Below are 19,864 nucleotides of genomic sequence, written 5' to 3'. Positions count from 1 at the left end.
CAGAATACCCTGGTAAGGGATCCCGTGCTAAAGTTTGGTAAGTTTAGTATCTGATAATAGTCTAGTGGCTTCTTTTATTTAATCTTGTCTATTTTGGACCAATATGCCTCCGCCTTTATCGGCGGGTTTCATTACAATATCTTGATTCACATAAAGGTATCAGGTCAGCATTTACAACCTGATAGGAGATTTGAAGGTATGGCCTTTTTTTATGGGTGGGAAAAAAAGGTGTTATAACATTAAATAAGCCAATAATTAATCTATAGCACATGATAACCCTTGACCCCAAGCCCAAAGAATATCTATCTTCTGATGATGATATAGAGTTGCTGATTTTGGACCATCTCAAAGAGTTGCATGCTGAAAGCCATTATGATGACATTGACTGGCTAACGCAACATTGTCCAACTTCTCCACCAATACAATATACTCAATTATGACCCAAACCGATTTTCAATTCCACCCATAAAAAAGAAGCATACCTTTAAACATTCAACACCGTTAAAGCCTATGGGACACTAACATGAAAAATCAAACATGCAAAACATTTTTTTTTTAAATGGCCTTTTTTTCAGGAGCAGTGATTTTTTTTACTGCTTAAAGTGAAACAATAAAAAATAAATATTCCTTTAAATATCGTGCCTGGGGGTGTCTATATTATGCATGTAAAGTGGTGCATTTTTCCCATGTTTAGAACAGTACCTCAGCAAAATGACATTTCTAAAAGAAAATTGTCATCTAAAACTGATCGTAGCTGTAATGAATTGTCGGGTCTCAGCAATATAGATACAGATAATTGAAAAAAAGAGCATGAGATTCCCCGCATCCATTACCAGGCCCTTTGGGTCTGGTATGATTATTAAGGGGAACCCCCGAATCAAATTTTTTTTAAAAATTGTGTGGAGGTCCCCTGCACCAAATTAAAAAAAAATGACATAGGGGTCCCCCCAAAATCCATACCAGACCCCTCAGATCTGGTATGGATTTTAAGGGGAACCCTGTGCTAAAATTTAAAAAAAATGGCGTAGAGGTCCCCCCAAAATCCATACCAGACCCTTATCCGAGCAAATAACCTGGCAGGCTGCAGGAAAAGAGGGGGAGGAGAGAGTCCTCCCCCTCCTGAACCGTACCAGGCCTCATGCCCTCAACATTGGGGGGTATCACTGCTCCCGAAAAAACTGATGTTTTTAAAAATGTTTTTTGCATATATAAATGTCCCCTGGGGCAGAACCCGGGTCCCCAAACACTTTTTATGACAATAACTTGCAAATAAGCCTTTAAAATTAACACTTTTGATTATTCATGTTCGTGTCCCATAGACTTTATTGGTGTTTGTGTGTTCTGCCAAATTTTTTGCCTGTTCGCATGTTCTGCTGCGAACCGAACAGGAGGGTGTTCGGCTCATCCCTAATCAGGTTGTATATGCTGACCTGATACGTGGAAGTGGGCCAGGATATAACAGCTCCACAATGTGGTGGAATAGGGTGGCTGCTCTCTATTCTTCCATGACTGTCTCTTTGGGGTTGTGCCTCACCCTCACTTTCCTCATCTGCTCTATCCAGCATCCAAGTCGCGTCAGTGACCTCATCATTATTATTATTATTATTATTATACAGGATTTATATAGCGCCAACAGTTTGTGCAGCTCTTTACAACATGGGGGCAGACAGTACAGTTACAATACAATACAGGAGGGATCAGAAGGCCCTGCTTGTTAGAGCTTACAATCTAGAAGGGAGGGTCAAGTGGAACAAAATGTAATAGCTGTGAGGGATGATCAGATGGAGAAAATGAAAATACAGTTGTTAGGTGTGGGTAGGATAGGCTTCTCTGAAGAGGAGGGTTTTCAGGGATTGTCTAAAAGCTAATAAAGTAGGAGATAATTGGACCGTTTGGGGTAAGGAGTTTTATAGGATTGGAGAGGCCCTGGAAATGTCCTGGAGGTGACCATGGGATGAGGTGATGAGGGAGCTAGAGAGCAGGAGATCTTAAGAACAAAGAGAACAATTAGGTTGGTATTTTGAGACTAGGTCAGTGATGCAGCTGGGGGCTTTGTAAGTAGTTGTTAGTATTTTGAAATTAATCATCATCATCATCCCCTCCATCCTTATTATCACTGGAGAAAACTTGGCAATATGCTGTGGCTAGGGGGAACATGACTGCTATTTTTTTGTTTACCAGTGTTCTCCCCTATCTGTAGGCTCATGTTCCTACCTTCCTTAGCCTTAGAAACAAGATCTGAATAAAGTAATGGCTGTGTATCTGCAAGAAGCAAGTGGCTGATACTCTGTTCAAATAGCTCAGCTGACTCCTCCATGCCTGATGCTGGGGCTATGGCAGGTGTAGCTGTGGACAAGGAGGCAGAATAAGCCACTCTGGCAGCTGCAGTGGATTGCTCACTACTCTCTGCTTGGGTGACAGAGGATTAAGAGGATGATGATGGTTTAGTATGCCAGTCGACCACCTCCTGTGCATGTTGTGGCTGGATGTCATGGACAACATCACTAAACAGAGGAAATTATGCCCTGCCTGAGGACGGACCAGGTCCACCTTTGCCTGTGGACACATATGATGCTGGCCCCCTCACAGTGCAGTGGTAACATCTGCCTCTCCTTGTTGGCCTCATAGACATGGGGGGGCACTGATTAACAAAATGTAATAAAGATGTGGAAATGTGTATGTGGATGCACTTTGATCAATACAAAGTGTTTTTTGGTGCAGTCTAACTTGAGTACTCAGTGTTGCCAACCTACCAGATTGAGATTTACCGACACAACACCCAAAATCCACTGGCACAGCCAAGTTTTTATTGGCATTTCCAAAAGTTACAAAATGACAGGGTAAAGTGCAAATTTCAGTATTTAGGCTACAGACAAGTACAATATGCATTTAGCAATGTGATTTAAGGTAGATATTAAGCAAAAAAATATATTTCTTATATTATTTTTGATAAAGAAAGTAGTTGAGGGACAGGACTCAGGAGGGCAAGAAATTAGAATGAGCAGGCACACACAGATTACATTGACTCTCACAGTGACACTGACAGCAGTGTGCAGCAGATCACCAACATGATGCGTCCCTTTCTGAGTTACAGTGACAGTCTCTCTCCACGCCAGGTGGTCCCTTCAGTCCACTCCAGTCCAAACAGCACTGACAGTCCCGCTCCCGGCTTGCCTTGCTCCTGTCCCGCAGATCCGCACACAAGTCTGCGGCCACTCTGCTGGGTTCCTCTACACCATGACATCACACAAGATGCTCAGGCACCTCCTCCGCCAGAGCTGCCCCCTGCCAGCACCTCACAAACACACTGTAGCAGACACTCGGAGGATCTCGGTCAGCTCCAGAGTGGAACTGCGCATGCGCAGTTCTGAGCCGAGAGTCAAAACCTTTTTTTTACTGGCAGCCTTTTCCTGTCACTGGCATTTACTTGCAGGAGAAAAGTTCCAGTTTTTTACTGGCTACCAGTAAAAATATTGACAGTTGGCAACACTGGTACTCACTACACAGACACACTCCACTAAAACATTACAATATACTAGTAAACCTGTACTGACGCACTGCAATATACTGTGGTAAACGTGCACTAATGCACTGAGATAGTCCTTAAAGCGGAACTTCCTCTTTTGGGTGGAGCGCTGCTTTAACTGTAACACCCCTTTACATTGGAGAAAGAGTAAAAGAATGGGGCACTAATCCACATGTGTGTATTTAGACATTACTGATTGTTGTATTAAATAAAAAGGCTGATGTGTTTGGGGGTATCAAAGGTCCTCCTTCATCAGGGTCAAAATATGATAAAGATGAGGTCTGAAAGTGAGTAGTAAAGTGTCTTCTTACATAGGATGTGAGGGAATATAATGCTCCCTTACATGGCTGATTACTGTAGTGCTTCCATACATTAGTGTTCAGTGAGAGAAATTACCCTTTACATCAGTATTCAGTGGGAAGAATCCCCTAGTCTATTGAAAGCCAGTGAGCAGAATGCCCTTTATATTGAAGGTCACTTTATATACACTGCGCATGCGTGAAACTCCGCCCGCCCAGGGGCGGATCCAGGGGGGGCAACGTGACAATTGCCCCCTCCGAGAATGTGGGTCAGTAAATGTGCTGGCATGTGTCTCTGTGGGTAAGAGAGCCTGCGGGCAGCTCCGCGGCTGAAAGACAGCGGTGGGGAGAGACAGCGGGTCTCGGGCGGCTCTGGTGGGGACTGGGGAGAGACAGCTGTGCGGCTCGGTGACAGGCAGCGTGAGCGGCTGCTGGCCAATCAGGGAGCCGGCGGGCGGAGGAGCAGAGAGATAACATCATCTCTCACCACCCAGCGCCCGCCCTGCATCTCTGCAGTTCCGCCCTCACTGTGTGTGCAGTGTGCAGGCAGCTGCGGCAGCAGGGAGATTACATCATCTCTCTGCTGCTTGACTGGGACACAGCAAGAGATGATTATAGCAGGCAAGTAACAATCCGCAACGTGTGGCATGGGACGTGGCAAGTGACAATCTGCAACATGTGGCATGGGATGTGGCAAGTGACAATCTGCAACTTGTGGCATGGGACGTGGCAAGTGACAATCTGCAACGTGTGGCATGGGACGTGGCAAGTGACAATCTGCAACGTGTGGCATGGGACGTGGCAAGTGACAATCTGCAACGTGTGGCAAGTGACAATCTGCAACGTGTCGTATGGGACGTGGCAAGTGACAATCTGCAACGTGTGGCAAGTGACAATCTGCAACATGTGGCATGGGACGTGGCAAGTGACAATCTGCATCTAGTGACAGGCGACATGGCAAGTGGCAATCCGCAACGTGTGGCAGGTGACAGTGGCAAGTGACACGCTCGGGGCTCCCACTGATTCTGCATTATGGTGAGTTGAACTATTTCTTTTTTTATAACAATGTAATAATAGTAATAATGCGTTTCGATCATCCTGACACCATAACAACCATGGTGCCGTGATGATTGAAGCGCTAACACCAACCATTTCCCCATTAAATTTACCCCCAAAAAAGTATTTTCTGGCAGTGCCCCTCCCGAGACTAGGCTCTGGATCCGCCCCTGCGCCCGCCCCTGACCTTTCTAGTCTATTCCCCGCCCCTTCTCTTTCTGGGCAGTGGGGAGATCACATGGCGGAGAAAGAACAAGTGCATGCAGACAGCAGCAGCAACAATGAAAGCCCGGAACCACAAACGTCCCGATCCCGGAGGGGATTTAAGACCTCAAAAATGTCCTTTATAGAGATGGTGGAGATGGTGGACATCTTGAAGAGGGCCGACTATGATGGGAAGCACGGACCTTACCCAAACCCAAATGTCAGAAAGGCCAAGATCATGGCTAAAGTTGTGAAGAGACTGAGCTGGAATTTTGGGGTATGGCGATCCAAGGATCAACTGAGGAAATGCTGGTCAGACCTCAAATTGAGGGAGCATGATCAGTACAGAAGGATCAAGAGAGTTCTTCAAAAAAGTAAGTAGTTGTCGTGTGTTCCTATTATTATTATTACTTGCATGCTGCTCCATGTGCTTTTCTTTACTGTTTTACATTTTAAAATGGCAACTTTCAGGTTCGTGGGCACTAGGGATGAGCCGAACACCCCCCCGGTTCGGTTCGCACCAGAACCTGCGAACGGACCAAAAATTTGCACGAATGTTAGAATCCCATTGACGTCTATGGGACTCGAACGTTCAAAATCAAAATGCTCATTTTAAAGGTAAAATTTGCATGGTATTGTCCTAAAAAGGGTTTGGGGACCCGGGTCCTACCCCAGGGGACATGTATCAATACAAAAAAAAATTTTAAAAACGGCCGTTTTTTCATGAGCAGTGATTTTAATGATGCTTAAAGTAAAAAAAAAAAAAAAGTGAAATATTCCTTAAATATCGTACCTGGGGTGTGTCTATAGTATGCCTGTAAAGTGGTGCGTGTTTCCCGTGTTTAGAACAGTCCCTGCACAAAATGTCATTTTTAAAGGAAAAAATCTCATTTAAAACTGCTTGCGGGTTTAATGTAATGTCGGGTCCTGGCAATATGGATGAAAATCAGTGAGACAAACGGCATGGGTACCCCCCAGTCCATTACCAGTCCCTTTGGGTCTTGTATGGATATTAGGGGAACCCCGCACCCAAATTAAATAAGGAAAGGTGTGGGGCCACCAGGCCCTATATACTCTGAACAGCAGTATACAGGCGGTGCAAACAAGACAGGGACTGTAGGTTTGTTGTTAAGTAGAATCTGTTTGTAATTTTTAACGGGTACATTTTTAACATGTTTAGCTCCAGCCAAAAAATCTTTTTTAAGCTTTTTGGAAAACATAGGGAAGGGTTATCACCCCTGTGACATTTGTTTTGCTGTCTTTCCTCCTCTTCAGAAGATTTCACCTCACTTTTTGTCCCAATGACAAATGTTTTTTGAAAATTTGGGTTTTTTTGTGGAACAAGGATTGGAAAGCATCAGTGGAAAGGAGAAATGTTTTTCCCATATTAACTCTTACAGGAGAGAATTTCCCTTCCTAGGGGTAGATTTCATCTCACTTCCTGTTGTCTCCTTCCGTTTGCAAGTAGGAGTCGTTTGTAAGTTAGATGTTTGAAAGTAGGGGCCTGCCCTATATACTCAGCAGAAATTTGGGCCTTAGGTGTTGTTGTGGCCACAACACTGTAAGCCCTCACAGGGCCCTGCTGTGAAATATTAGATCAAAAATTGTAATTACATGCCCCTGTTGAACAAGGGCGGAAAAATTGGGCCTTTGGTGGTGGTGGTGGTGGTGGTGCCACAACACTGTAAGTCCTCACTTGCTCTTGGTGGGTGCAGAAATGGGCCCTGCTGTGAAATATTAGATCAAGAATTGTAATTACATGCCCCTGTTGAACAAGGGCAGAAAAATTGGGCCTTTGGTGGTGGTGGTGGTGGTGCCACAACACTGTAAGTCCTCACTCGCTCTTGGTGGGTGCAGAAATGGGCCCTGCTGTGAAATATTAGATCAAGAATTGTAATTACATGCCCCTGTTGAACAAGGGCAGAAAAATTGGGCCTTTGGTGGTGGTGGTGGTGGTGCCACAACACTGTAAGTCCTCACTCGCTCTTGGTGGGTGCAGAAATGGGCCCTGCTGTGAAATATTAGATCAAGAATTGTAATTACATGCCCCTGTTCAACAGGGGCAGAAAAATTAGGCCTTAGGCACTGGTGCTGGTGCCACAACACTGCAACCCCTCACAGATACTCTAGTTGGAACGCAGAAATGAGCCCTGCTGCAAAGTATTGCATCAAAAATTGTAATAGCACGCCCCTGTTAAACAGGGGCTGAAAAATTGGGCCTTAGGCACTGGTGCTGGTGCCACAACACTGCAACCCCTCACAGATACTCTAGTTGGAACGCAGAAATGAGCCCTGCTGCAAAGTATTGCATCAAAAATTGTAATTACAGGTCCCTGTTAAACAGGGGCTGAAAAATTGGGCCTTAGGCACTGGTTCTGGTGCCACAACACTGCAACCTCTCACAGATACTCTAGTTGGAATGCAGAAATGAGCCCTGCTGCAAAGTATTGCATCAAAAATTGTAATTACACGTCCCTGTTAAACAGGGGCTGAAAAATTGGGCCTTAGGCACTGGTGCTGGTGCCACAACACTGCAACCCCTCACAGATACTCTAGTTGTAACGCAGAAACGAGCCCTGCTGCAAAGTATTGCATCAAAAATTGTAATTACACGCCCCTGTTAAACAGGGGCTGAAAAATTGGGCCTTAGGCACTGGTGGTGGCGCCCAGAACCAAAAATGTTCTTACAAGCTATCAGCGTGATGATTGAGGAGGAAGAGGATAATTACTCAGGGATAGTCACTCAGTATCAGCATAGGCAGTCTTTGAAGGGATCTGAGATTTCAAAAAAAATTATTCGGTTACATCAGCATCAGGTGCTTGGTAGCTGGTGGTGATCCAAGACTGATTCATTTTTATGAAGGTCAGTCAATCGACGGAGTCGGTGGACAGACGCACCCTGTGATCAGTTACAAAGCCCCCAGCAGCACTGAATGTGCGTTCCAAAAGAACGCTGGATGCAGGACAGGCCAGTAGTTCAATTGCATACTGTGCAAGCTCTGGCCAGTGATCCATCCTCAAGACCCAGTAACCCAGAGGATTTTCGGTGGGAAAGGTGTCCAAGTCAGATCTTGCCCCTAGGTATTCCTGCACCATGTAAAATAGACGCTGGCGATGGTTGCTGGAACTGATCATACCTTGGGGCTGCGGACCAAAAAATTGTCTGAACGCATCGGTCAGACGGCCACCTTCTCCACCGCTCCTTCTTTGACTGACCGAAGCCTCAGCAACACGTTGTCCAGAAACAGGAGTTTGTAACCTGCCAGTCTCTGGGAATGCGTTGCACAGACATTTTTGCAAGGCCTCCCGAAGATGTTTCATCCTCTGCTCCCTCTGCAATGGCAAGATAAGGTCCGCAACCTTACCCTTGTAACGTGGATCAAGGAGGGTTGCCAGCCAGTATTGGTCCTTCTCCTTGATACCACAAATACGAGGATCCTTACGCAGGCTTTGCAGGATCAGGGAGGCCATGCAGCGTAGGTTTGCTGAGGCATTCGGTCCGGAGTCCTCTGGGTCACTAAGGACGAATGGTCCGCAGCCACCTCCTCCCAGCCACGTACAAGTCCATGTGTTTCTTGGGACTGATCCCTTAAAGACTGCTGCTGATGCTGAGTGCCAGGAACCACCTCCATATTGACACAATCTTCCTCCTCCTCCTCCTCCTCCTCCTCTTCCTGTGTGATCGGCGGGCACACAGGAACACTGTCTGGATAAAGGGGGCCTTGAGAGCTAAGGAAGTCCTCCTCTTCCTGCCTCTGTTCTGCCTCAAGTGCCCTGTCCATTATTCCACGCAGCGTGTGCTCCAACAGGTGGACAAGGGGGATAGTGTCACTGATGCATGCACTGTAACTGCTCACCATCCTTGTGGCCTCCTCAAATGGTGACAGGACAGTGCATGTATCCCTGATCATGGCCCACTGGCGTGGGGAAAAAAAAACAAGCTCCCCTGACCCTGTCCTGGTGCCATAGTCGCACAGGTACTCATTGATGGCCCTCTGCTGCGTGTGCAGCCGCTGCAGCATGGCCAATGTTGAGTTCCACCTGGTGGGCATGTCACAGATTAGGCGGTTCTTGGGCAGGTTAAACTACTTTTGGAGGTCCGTCAGCCGAGCACTGGCATTATATGACCGACGGAAATGCACACAGACTTTCCTGGCCTGCCTCAGGACATCCTATAAGCCCGGGTACCTGCCCAAGAACCGCTGCACCACCAAGTTAAGGACGTGAGCCAAACAGGGCACATGGGTCATTTGTCCCTGTCGGAGGGCAGAGAGGAGGTTGGTGCCATTGTCGCAAACCACCATTCCTGCCTTAAGTTGGCGTGGCGTCAACCACCTCTGAACCTGCCCCTGCAGAGCTGACAGAACCTCTGCCCCAGTGTGGCTCCTGTCCCCCAAGCACACCAGCTCAAGCACTGCATGGCATCTTTTGGCCTGCGTACTTGCATAGCTCCTTGAATGGCTACCGAGCACCGCTGGTTCAGAGGACAAAGCACAGGAAGAGGCCATGGAGGAAGAATAAGAGGAGGGGGTGGAGGAGAGAGGTGTGTCACAATCATTAGCATTTTGGAGGCGTGGTGGTGGAACAACCTCCAACACTACTGCACCTTGTCCTGTATCCTTCCCAGCTGCCAGCAGAGTCACCCAATGCGCCGTGAAACTTAGGTAACGTCACTGTCCATGCCTGCTGGACCATGAGTCAGCGGTAATATGCACCTTACCGCTGACCGCCCTGTCCAGCGAGGCATGGACATTGCCTTCCACATGCCGGTAGAGAGCCGGAATCGCCTTCCGTGAGAAAAAGTGGCGTTTGGGTACCTGCCACTGAGGAACCGCACATTCCACAAACTCACGGAAGGGGGCAGAGTCTAACAACTGAAAAGGCAGCAGTTGAAGTGCTAGCAATTTTGCCAAGCTAGCATTCAACCGCTGGGCATGTGGATGGCTAGGAGCAAACTTCTTTCGGCGGTGCAGCAGCTGGGGCAAGGAAATTTGCCTGGTACAATCTGACGTTGGTGTACCAAAAGCAGATTGCCCACAAGTACTTGGCTGTGACACACCTAATTCTACACCTTCATTCATCTCAGTGCAGGTCTCAGAGAGGACTGAAGGTATAGTGGGGTTGGAGATCTCAGCTGATGAGGAGCAAGGAGAGGTCCTCTTTGTTCTTTGGTGTGGGTCTTTTAGATACGCTTGCCAACGAACTGCATGGCAGATTAACATATGTCTGGTCAAGCATGTGGTACCCAAGCGGGAGATGTTTTGGCCACGCGAGATACGCTTGCGACATATGTTGCAAATAGCAGTGGTGCGATCTGATGCACTTGTCTCAAAAAAGGCCCACACCAAAGAACTATTTGAATAACGTGCAGAGACTGCAGCGCCCTGCACATGTGGAGCTTTGGGGTGTGATGCAGTCAAGGTGCTGCCCTTAGGCTAGCCCCTGGAGAGCATCCTGCCTCGTTGGTGATGTGCCGCCTCCTCCTCCTCCTCTCTCCTATCAGGCACCCACGTTAAGTCAGTGACCTCATCATCCCCTCCCTCCTCATCACTGGAGCAAACCTGACAGTATGCTGCAGCAGGGGGAGCATGACTGCCAGATTGCTGTCCTTCTTGGGCACCCCCTCTGTCTGTGCTCACGTTACTGCCTTCATAGAGCTCAGTATCATCATCAGAGCCTTCCAAACGCTGGACATCCTCCTGGAGCATGTACCCAACACTGTGGTCAAACAGTTCGAGGGACTCCTCTGGAGGACATGGTGGGGCTAGGGAAGGAGTCACTGATGCCATTGAGCCAAGGGAAGAGGCTGCTGCTTTGCCAGACAAAGTACCCTGGGCATGGGTGAGAGAGGATGAGGAGGATGAGGACGGCTTGGTCATCCACTCGACCAAGTCTTCCGCATGTTGCGGCTCAACACAGCCAGCTGACGAAAAAAAGGCCAAGCGTGTCCCACGGCCACGTGCTGATGAGGATGCACTGTCTCCACGACCAGCACTAGACACAGAGCCTGCTTGCCCTCTCTTATTGGCTTGTGACAGTCTGCCTCTCCTTCTTGGCCTTCCAGACATACTAATGGCCTGTAGCTGCACTAAGCTGGGATATTGATATATATATATATATATATATATATATATATATATATATATATACTGATACTGCAGCTAGCAAAATCAACTGCCTGCCTGTAGTATGAGAACACCACCAACCTTCTACAGGTAGCTTTAGCTGAACACTGTGCAGAGCTCGCAAAAAACTAACTTGTAGCTTTTTTAGCTGCCTGTGGTAGTGATAGGATCAGGAAAACACCACCAACCTTCTACAGGTAGCTTTAGCTGAACACTGTGCAGAGCTCGCAAAAAAATAACTTGTAGGTTTAGCTGGACACTGTGAGGAGGACGCACCACACTAACTTGTAGTTTTAGCTGAACACTGTGAGGTGGACACACCACACTAACTTGTAGTTTTAGCTGAACACTGTGAGCAGGACGCACAGCACTAACTTGTAGTTTTAGCTGAACACTGTGAGCAGGACGCACCGCACTAACTTGTAGGTTTAGCTGAACACTGTGAGGTGGACGCACCCCACTAACTTGTAGGTTTAGCTGAACACTGTGAGCAGGACGCACCGCACTAACTTGTAGGTTTAGCTGAACACTGTGAGGTGGACGCACCGCACTAACTTGTAGTTTTAGCTGAACACTGTGAGGTGGACGCACCACACTAACTTGTAGTTTTAGCTGAACACTGTGAGCAGGACGCACAGCACTAACTTGTAGTATTAGCTGAACACTGTGAGCAGGACGCACCGCACTAACTTGTAGGTTTAGCTGAACACTCTGAGGTGGACGCACCCCACTAACTTGTAGGTTTAGCTGAACACTGTGAGCAGGACGCACCACACTAACTTGTAGTTTTAGCTGAACACTGTCAGCAGGACGCGCTGCACTAACTGTAAATAGTCTAGCTGCCTGACTGTGATACTAATAGGATTAAAAGAACACCAGCAATTTTCTTCAGGTAGCTGTAAATACTGTAATAAGACAAGCCTGCCCGTCAGTAAGAAGATAACAGGAACGGATCTAGCTGAACACTGTGAGCAGGACGCACTGCACTAACTTGTAGCTTTAGATGAACACTGTGCAGAGGTCTCACTACACTAACTTGTAGGTTTAGCTGAACACTGTGAGCAGGACGCACAGCACTAACTTGTAGTTTTAGCTGAACACTGTGAGCAGGACGCACCGCACTAACTTCTAGGTTTAGCTGAACACTGTGAGGTGGATGCACCACACTAACTTGTAGTTTTAGCTGAACACTGTGAGGTGGACGCACCACACTAACTTGTAGTTTTAGCTGAACACTGTGAGCAGGACGCACAGCACTAACTTGTAGTATTAGCTGAACACTGTGAGCAGGACGCACCGCACTAACTTGTAGGTTTAGCTGAACACTCTGAGGTGGACGCACCCCACTAACTTGTAGGTTTAGCTGAACACTGTGAGCAGGACGCACCACACTAACTTGTAGTTTTAGCTGAACACTGTCAGCAGGACGCGCTGCACTAACTGTAAATAGTCTAGCTGCCTGACTGTGATACTAATAGGATTAAAAGAACACCAGCAATTTTCTTCAGGTAGCTGTAAATACTGTAATAAGACAAGCCTGCCCGTCGGTAAGAAGATAACAGGAACGGATCTAGCTGAACACTGTGAGCAGGACGCACTGCACTAACTTGTAGCTTTAGATGAACACTGTGCAGAGGTCTCACTACACTAACTTGTAGGTTTAGCTGAACACTGTGAGCAGGACGCACAGCACTAACTTGTAGTTTTAGCTGAACACTGTGAGCAGGACGCACCGCACTAACTTCTAGGTTTAGCTGAACACTGTGAGGTGGATGCACCACACTAACTTGTAGTTTTAGCTGAACACTGTGAGCAGGACGCACTGCACTAACTTGTAGTTTTAGCTGAACACTGTGAGCAGGACGCACCACACTAACTTGTAGTTTTAGCTGAACACTGTGAGCAGGATGCACTGCACTAACTTGTAGCTTTAGATGAACACTGTGCAGAGGTCTCACCGCACTAAGTTGTAGGTTTAGCTGAACACTGTGAACAGGACGCACCGCACTAACTTCTAGGTTTAGCTGAACACTGTGAGGTGGACGCACCGCACTAACTTGTAGTTTTAGCTGAACACTGTGAGCAGGACGCACCGCACTAACTTGTAGGTTTAGCTGAACACTGTGAGGTGGACAGACCACACTAACTTGTAGTTTTAGCAGAACACTGTGAGCAGGATGCACTGCACTAACTTGTAGCTTTAGATGAACACTGTGAGGTGGACGCACCCCACTAACTTGTAGGTTTAGCTGAACACTGTGAGCAGGACGCACCCCACTAACTTGTAGTTTTAGCTGAACACTGTGAGCAGGATGCACTGCACTAACTGTAAATAGTCTAGCTGCCTGACTGTGGTACTAATAGGATCAAAGGAACACCAGCAATTTTCTTCAGGTAGCTGTAACTACTGTAACAAGACAAGCCTGCCTGTCAGTAAGAAGATAACAGGAACGGATCTAGCTGAACACTGTGAGCAGGACGCACTGCACTAACTTGTAGCTTTAGATGAACACTGTGCAGAGGTCTCACTACACTAACTTGTAGGTTTAGCTGAACACTGTGAGCAGGACGCACAGCACTAACTTGTAGTTTTAGCTGAACACTGTGAGCAGGACGCACCGCACTAACTTCTAGGTTTAGCTGAACACTGTGAGGTGGACGCACCGCACTAACTTGTAGTTTTTGCTGAACACTGTGAGCAGGACGCACCGCACTAACTTGTAGGTTTAGCCGAACACTGTGAGGTGGATGCACCACACTAACTTGTAGGTTTAGCTGAACAATGTGAACAGGATGCACCCCACTAACTTGTAGGTTTAGCTGAACACTGTGAGCCGGACGCACCCCACTAACTTGTAGTTTTAGCTGAACACTGTGAGCAGGACGCACTGCACTAACTGTAAATAGTCTAGCTGCCTGACTGTGGTACTAATAGGATCAAAAGAACACCAGCAATTTTCTTCAGGTAGCTGTAAATACTGTAACAGGACAAGCCTGCCTGTCAGTAAGAAGATAACAGGAACGGATCTAGCTAAACTGAATACAATGTATATATATATATATGCAACACCTGGGATGCATATATATACACAATACACTGTAAGTGCAGCTAACTGACTGACTGTTCTGCCTAATCTATCTAACTCAAATCAAATGACACTGTCTGTCTCTCTCTCTTTCTATCTATAAACGCCGGAACACACACACTACACAGGGCCGCCGTGCAGGCGGCCTTATATAGTGTGGGGCGTGTACTAAATCCCCTGAGCCATAATTGGCCAAAGCCTCCTTGGCTTTGGCCAATTACAGCTCTCTGTTCAGACAGCGCTATGATTGGCCAAGCATGTGGGTCATAGTGCATGCTTGGCCAATCATCAGCCAGCAATGCACTGCGATGCCGCAGTGAATTATGGGCCGTGACGTGCCACGCGAATTTGGCACGAATGGCCCATATCGTTCGCAATTCGGTGAACGGGCAAACAGACGATGTTCGAGTCGAACATGGGTTCGACTCGAACACGAAGATCATCCCTAGTGGGCACAGTAATCGTTCGTAGTAAACATTGTTTGTTCTCCCACTAATACAATGTTTTTGGCAGATACAGGGTAACTACATTTGTTCAAGCCTATTTGTATTAAAAGAAGTTTATGACATTGTTGTCTAGATGGGTTTGTACTAGAATTAAATGCAAACTTGATTCAATGTAAGGAGAGGACACTCAGCAGCTTTTTACACATCTGGATGCAGGAGCACTAGTGTGGAACACCAGAACAAACTTTTTAGGGTGTCCCACACAGGTGCTCTAGTGGATACTAGGGGTGTCTCCATGTGTGAAAATTGTACAAAAAAAGGTAATTATTATAGCTTTAGAAAGGGAAAAAAATAATGTCTTCAGCTTGGAACTCTGCCAAAAAATACAATTGTACGACACTTCCAAGCAATGTTTCATATTACTATTTCTGGCCTCAAATATCTGTGTGCTAAGTATACCTTTTTGTATTCACAGAGGGGAGAAAAGACTTGGGACATCTGAGGACACCAGGGACCCCCCACCTCCGAAAGAAAAGCAAATCCCCACACCACAACCAGAAGATGTGGAGGAAGGAGAGGTTTATAAAGTGGGTGAAATAGTGACCACAACAGGTGAGTGTCTGAGACCACAGCTTCAGGTAATAGATGGATGCCTGCATATACATATATATATAATACATGGTGTGTTTTTTAATTTAGGTGATGTGGATGTTGTGGAAGAAGATTCACATTTCACAAGTGCAAGTGCACACGTCCTCATCGGGGAGATCATGGTGTGCAATCGTGATTTACAAAAGATCAAGGAAGACATCAATGATATTGAAAAAAGACTCAACACCATCATTGATGTTTTAGGTCAGTGATGGCACCCCAGATGTTTTGAAACTACATTTCCCATGATGCTCAACTACACTGCGGAGTGCATGAGCATCATGGGAAATGTAGTTCCAAAATATCTGGGATGCCAAGATTCTCCATCACTGTGTTAGGCCAAATCTAAAAAACACCTAAAGTCTTTATTTTTGTGTTATTTTTCACCAATTTTTTAAGTATCTTGAAAGCCAAATTTTGAAGATGCACACAGTGTGTCAACATGTGCTATCTGCCATCACGGGATATCAATGTACGCGTTTGGTGGGTGCAACCCCTTCTTCGCAACTAAAGTAGCTGAGTGGAAGGGGTTGAACCCCTGAAACACGTCCATTGATTTTTGACTCTCAATTTGTGTGCATCTTCAAAATTTGGCTTTCAGAGGGGTGACATCACCCCATCTGATGAAGGCAAGAACAACACAGTTTGGACATACTAATGTCTGATCTTGCCTTCATTTTTTCAAAGTTGAACTTTGTAAGTTCCTGTGTTGGGTATTGTTTTATGGTTTTAAACATGCCTATTTAACACAAAAAAGGCTATTTGTACTATCTATACCAAAAATGTTATTCCTAAAATATGTTGGTTTGTTTAAAAACCCTTTTCTAACGCACATGTAAATGTGCACAGAGTAAAAATGTTAAGACTCAACAATGTGTGGCTTCTTCTTTCAATGCTCAATAGCAGTTTTTGGAGTAAGTTGTTGTTTACAGTGACAATGGGGGTTATTTCCTAAAGGCAAATTCACTTTGCACTCCAAGTGCACTTTCAAGTACACTTTTACAGTGCACTTGGAGTGCAAAGTGGATTTTCCTTTAGCAAACAACTCCCACAGTGCTTTATAATTTGCCACAATCAGGCCATTTTCGTGACTCCCCAAAATTAATTTATGGTGCTGAAAATTATGAATCTTTTTATCATTAATGCATTACATACATTAACCACGTAAGGACTAGCCTCGTTTTGGAATTTAGGTCTTAACATGTTTAAAACAGTTTTTGTTGCTAGAAAATTACTTAGAACCCCCAAACATTATATATTGTTTTTTTCTAACACCCTAGAGAATAAAATGGCGGTCATCGCAATACTTTTTTTTCACACCGTATTTGCACAGCGGTCTTACAAGCATGCTTTTTTTTTAAAAAATTCACTTTTTTGAATAAAAAAATAAGGCAACAGTAAAGTTAGCCCAATTTTTTTTATATTGTGAAAGATAATGTTACGCTGAGTAAATTGATACCCAACATGTCACGCTTCAAAATTGCGCCCACTCGTAGAATGGCGTCAAACTTTTACCCTCAAAAATCTCCATAGGCGACATTTAAAAAATTCTACAGGTTGCATGTTTTATGTTACAGAGGAGGTCTAGGGCTAGAATTATTGCTCTCGCTCTACTGATCGTGGCAATACCTCACATGTGTGGTTTGACAACCATTTTCATATGCGGCCGCTACTCACATATGTGTTCGCTTCTGCGCGCAAGCTCGTCGGGACGGGGCGTTTAAATTTTTTTTCTTTAATTTTTCTTATTTATTTTATATGATTTTATTTATTTTTACACTGTTTAAAAAAAAATTGTGTCACTTTTATTCCTATTACAGGAACACCCCTTGTAATAGAAAAAAGCATGACAGGTCCTCTTAAATATGAGATCCGGGATCAAAAAGACCTCAGATCTCATATTTACACTAAAATGCAATAAAAAAGTCATTAAAAAAATGACATTGAAAAAAATATGCCTTTAAGATGTATGGGCGGAAGTGATGTTTTGATGTCGCTTCCGCCCTGCAGTGTCATTGAGACGAGTGGGCGCCATCTTAGCCTCATTCGTCTCCAGGCACAGCCACAGAGACCACTTTTATCTGAAAGCCGACTGCCGCACGAAAACGGGGATACCGGGGTTATGGCAGCTAGCTGCTGCCATAAAAACGATATCCGCCGCCAAAAAAGGGACGTACATTGGTGTGCGGTAGTCGGCAAGTGGTTAAACAACAAAAACAAGGTGTGTGTGTAGCAGACCCACAACATAATATTTCGCTGAAGAAGAGGTTGTCACCTCATGTATCAAATAAATTACGTTTGCAGTATTGAAGAAAATGGCCATAAAAAAGGACCATTGGAGAACCTAGGAGACAGCTAAAAGAAACACAAGCAGTAAATCAAATGAAATATGAGTTCAGTTTATAACAAACATATTTATTTGAGAAAAGTTTCACACATTGTCTGGCATATCAATGGCCCCCTACCCGCAAAGTACTCGAGATACTTCTGTCTAACTTCGCAGGTGCTTTGGGGGGGCAAGCCAGGACAGCCAGGTTCAAGCGTGGTCAAGGTAATTGGATTTGGAACACCGGCCTCAGTTCCAACTGAGGCCACATAGTTTATAGCGTTTTTCAGTAGGAAATTGTAGAGAATGCAACAGGCAAGGACAATATGATTCAGTTTATATTCCACCATATGGATCGCTGTCAGAAATGGGCGGAACAGGCTGGTCATTAATCTAAAGGCATTTTCAACCACTCTTCTGGTTCTGGCCAGCCGGTAATTAAAAACCTTTTGGTCTGGGGTGAGGGTCCTCATTGGGAATGGCCGCAGAAGATGGTCCCCCAGCGCAAAAGCTTTATCCGCGACAAAGACAAATGGGAGTCCCGCCACATTGTCTTCCGGAGGTGGCAAGCCCAAGCTGCCATTCTGGAGCCATCTGTAAAACTCTGTCTGTGCGATGACTCCACTATCCGACATCCGGCCATTTTTCCCTACGTCCACAAAACTCATAAGTCGCCAACACCACTGCCAACAACACTATACTATTAAACCCCTTGTAATTATGATAGTATGACCCCGAGTTGGGGGGTGGTACGATATGGACGTGTTTCCCATCTATTGCCCCTCCGCAGTTGGGAAAGTCCCACCGCTGGGCAAACTGGGATGCCACTGACATTCCTGTGGCATTGAAGGAAACTGTGGAGTCAAACAAGAAAAAAAAAAATAGTAATTTTGCACATAAACATTGCAAGCAGATTAAACACAAACATTCTTGGCCAACATCAGTATAAGATTTATTTGAAGGAGTATTTAAAGACAAAAAGACAAATATATAAGTATATATAAGTACACTTATCAGATTCCTCACCCTCTCTGATGGCCCATTGTAAAAATTATAGGGAGGGGGAGATGTTTTGGACAGGTAACCCTCTCCACTTCAATGAGAGCTGAATGCATAAATGATGTGTTCAACTTTGGCCAGCCCCTCCTTACTTACACTATTGGCAGCCCACTGGACAGGTAAGAAGTGTCATAATAAAAAAATATAAATACACACTGTACAAATCTAAGCACATTTTTTTCATTCTGCAATTAACTATCAAGATAATAAAAGAACAAAACTTTAAACAGTACCATTTGAAAGTATTCAGGCAGGCCCTTGGACTACATGCTTTGGTGAATTCATCCATAAATATGACCACAAAAGAGGTAGGTATAGTGTGTATGGGTTGGGCAAAGTCAGCAGATAGAGGATTGGTGTCTGTTGACTTCGCGGTTGGGGGGAGGGAGGTTTGCAAATGAGTTTGGGACCCCCAAAAAAAGCCTCAGGCACTCTGCATGAATTTAAGGACACAAATGGAGCTGACAAAATACATTGTTAAGTGACTAGGCTAGGTGTATATGAGCCCAGGATAGCATGCTGGGGAGGTTAGTGAAGGCAAATATGCATGAAGGACAAAAAAGGAACTTTAAAAAATTCCAGCATGCACAGGCCCGGATTTACTCCCTTTGCCGCCCCAAGGCCGGGTCCTTCAATGCCGCCCCCCCCACACACACACACCACCATTCTTGTCCTTTATCGATGACTGCTACAATAGATCAATTAAAAACATATCTCCACACACAAGAACACTGAAAATAACTGGCTTTAATTGTACAGACTAAAAATACTTCAGGGTAAGGGGGGCTGCCGCGAAGTCACCGCAGTAGCGGCGCCACCCCTGCACCACTGCCACCCCGAGGCCTGGCCTCAGTGGCCTTGTGGCAAATCCGGCCCTGAGCATGCATGAGAACAAAGGGGACATTCACAGCATATTACAATCATGGTAATTAGGGAATGATGAAAGAAATACAATACATTATCAAAAATTAAATAGAACTTGATGTCCTGCAAGTACCGAACGTGGCGACTAGCTTCTGTTCGGGAGTGATGGCTTGCCTCATGCAGGTGTCCTGCTTGATAATATAAGGGGATAGCAAAGCCAAC

Source organism: Aquarana catesbeiana, linkage group LG07, assembly GCF_042186555.1.
Source record: "Aquarana catesbeiana isolate 2022-GZ linkage group LG07, ASM4218655v1, whole genome shotgun sequence".
Taxonomy (NCBI): Eukaryota; Metazoa; Chordata; class Amphibia; order Anura; family Ranidae; genus Aquarana; species Aquarana catesbeiana.
Note: the sequence above shows the minus strand (reverse complement) of the source record.